At 44.0% G+C, this 3,088-nt stretch overlaps 1 protein-coding gene across 1 annotated transcript in view; it reads right to left on the reverse strand.

Moving 5' to 3' along the window:
• The window catches only part of DCLRE1B (DNA cross-link repair 1B), a 51,033-nt gene that overhangs the window by 47,387 nt on the left and 558 nt on the right, over positions 1-3,088 (reverse strand). The window contains exon 2 of the mRNA XM_023642130.2: positions 2,078-2,292. The gene's annotated coding sequence lies outside the window, so the exon portion shown is untranslated. The remainder of the gene's footprint in view (positions 1-2,077; positions 2,293-3,088) is intronic.

Raw genomic sequence — 3,088 nt, forward strand, 5'->3', positions numbered from 1 at the left:
CTGAACAGGAATAAGGTTTTACAGAGAAATTCTGCTCCAAAGGAGCTGAGGAAAGACCCAAAAAGGGAGAAACTCAAATGGAAGCAAAAAGAGAGCAGGGAGTGGAACCATGGCCACACTTATTTTCATTCCATGGACACCGACATTCTCTGAAGGTGATTTCAGGCCAGGATACACCTCAGGGCATTTCCAGGAAGAGTCTCAATAGGTGACCCCAAAACTCTGAAGTGAAAGTGGGAGAGCATTAGTTTTGCTCATACTAGATTCTCATCACTTTTTTCCCAAACTTCCCCCTAAGGAAAGGGTCTCTTCATATTGTACGCTAGGGTAAAGAAGGGCACGAGAAAGGATAAACATAGGAGAAGGAGACCTAAGAATCTCTATTGGGATTTTGCATAAGGACAAAATTTGATAGAAAATAATTTTTTCAATCTGCAGTCCGAACCAATTTGTGAGCTGTGAAATCTGTTTAGTAAATAGTGATCTGCAGGTTTCATTTTAAAGCAGAAAAAGAAAGCCCTCAATTCCATTACTTGTAATAAGAGGAGGTATTATTTTTTGTACACTGGGTTTCTATGTAATATTTATTTCTTACTGTATCTTGTCCTATAAAAATTGTGAGAAACTTTGATCCAAGTAGAGAGAGCATATGTCTAACCCATCAATCTCTCTTTTTTCTTTTCTGTTTTCTCCAGGCTGTACAAAGAGTTTTGTTGAAGGAGGAATGCTAAGTCCATCCATGGCTGATATTCAGCTTTTCTATGAAATAAGCACACATGAGACACTTCTATAGGTGACTGAGATCCTGCTAGATCCATGGTCCTTCTAATTTCTAGATGCATCCTGGGGATGCTTTTTAAAAGTACTGATACCCAATCCCACCCCAGAATGTTTAAATCAGAATTTCAAGGTATTGGGCGAAGGCTTCCTGTCAGTTCAAAGCTCACTCAGCGTTTATTTTATGACAGCATAATATTGAACTACTCACTAGACCTCCTCTGTTTCACATCATTCTTTTTTCTTCTCTGCGTCTCTTCCGCCATGAGCTTCCTTCCCACTGGCCCTAAAGATTTTGGTCTTCCTGCTGACAACCTCAGATGAATCACAGTCCTTCTCAATTGGACTTGTCTTATATTCTTATGTATCTCCTTGGGTCTTCACAAAGCTGGCCTAAAGTTATTCCACTACAGTGCTCTTCTATATGCTCTGACCTCAGATTCACCTCAGTTCACTTTTCCAGATTCTTCACTGAACATGTAGAAGTGGTAATGGAGTGAACAGGGGAGATGCCTGAATGCCAAAGCAGCTCACACTCTTTACATTTTGGAAACATGGCCTCTGCATCAGTTTCCCTTTAGGGTGCCATCTACTGTCCTCCACCTAAAGCCAGCCTCAGTGAGGCCCTGAGGTGGGGACACTGAGTCCTGGAAGCGCCATGTAGATTAGCAGAGGCCTGCACATCTGGGGCTGAGGAGAAAACTGAGTGCAGACCAGTCCAGGACTCCCACCTGTGACCCAGGTTCTAATTTAGTTTTGGTAATCAGGGCTCTTTCTCCTCAGTGTTAACACTTCTTATTCACATGGAGAAGTTGAGGGTTAAGGTTTGTCCTAGGTCAGGTTCCCTAAAAAACCCAGGGGGAGGATCCATGTGCAAGTGATCTATTAAGACAACCAGAAGAAAGAAGCAGTGGAGGTGGGGAATCTGGGAAGGGAAGGCAAAGAAGCCAAGACAGTGTGTGATTTCAAGCAAAGTGCCATGTGTTCAGCAGCTAAATGATGCTCTTGTGTTGAGGAGGACCATGGGGCCAGGCTCCCTTATAGCTAAGAGCAAAGGTGAGAGGGAATATCAGGACAGTAGCAGTGGGAACACAGCAGAGTTCAGAGTGCAAACAGGAGATGGAGATGGAAGGGCCTGGCAGAGTCGCAGCCCCCATGGAAAACAGAGGTGAGACCAGGCAGAGGTAGCCTTAGCTGTTAGAATGAAGAAATGAGGAAGAGAAAAGTGAGTGGGAGACTGAGCCATAAACTTAGAGAGCAAGAAGGAATAAGTGCATCTGAGAGCCCCAGATGTGAGTACCTCTGGACCCTAAGCTTGAAGGCCAGGGAATCTGCATGCTAGTCTCCACTTGCTGAGCTGCAGTTTTCTTTTGATAATCCTCTATTTCAGGGCACTTAAGGCATTAATGTGGCCAATAACTTGACATCCATGCTTGCTGGAAGCTGAGCCTTCAAGAGCATCACCCTCTAGCTTGGGAGGGTTGTTCATTCCAAAGTAAGCATCCAAATACAGCTCTGAAAATAAAACCACAGCCAACAGGATCCACTGTTATTCATGATCTTACTGTGACTTACTTCCTGTTGTCTGTAAGATTTTCTTGTCCCTCCACCCACCTACACATATAGATTCTATTGCCACTTGGGGCAGGGGTGGTGGTGACTAGCAGTTGTGAGTAATGTAGTAGAGGTCCAAGTGTATTATTGGAAACTTAGGGGCCAGAAGTACTACACAGTCAGACTTTGTGGTTCTTCAGGGAGGTAATACAGTGCACAGCCCTTCTTTTACACAGCAGGGTATGGGCAGTACTCCTTATCAAACATGTTTATATTTCTACTGTGAAATGAATACTTATTCTCAGAAAGTGGGCTAACCAAAGACTTCAAATAGCCTCATCTCAGTCCTGGTTGGGCTCAGGTAAGGTTGTGGCCCACAGGGCCTGCTCCACTAGGCTGTGGGCTCCCCTCTCTCCTTCTCTCTACACATCCTCATTCTCACCAAGTTTTGTTTAACTGTTTCTTAAAAACATCTTCATGTTTCTGTTACCATTTAGTCTTCCAGATCACATGCTATATCTGACTCTTATCATTGATTTACCCAACCTCCTTTTAACTGTTTTCTCTGATTCTGTTCTCTCTGCACTGTCAAATGTCTCACCTGTCTTAGTACCCCCAAATCCTGTTTCATCACAGGCCTGCTCTGCTGTGAGAACTTCCTCTCACCTCTCTAGTACACACACTCTCTACTCCTCACCTTCCTTTGCACGCCTTCTCTCCTCTGGCCCCTCTTTCTTCTCTAACATCACTTCCCAAA

The sequence above is a fragment of the Equus caballus genome, chromosome 5 (genome assembly GCF_041296265.1).
Source record: "Equus caballus isolate H_3958 breed thoroughbred chromosome 5, TB-T2T, whole genome shotgun sequence".
NCBI lineage: Eukaryota > Metazoa > Chordata > Mammalia > Perissodactyla > Equidae > Equus > Equus caballus.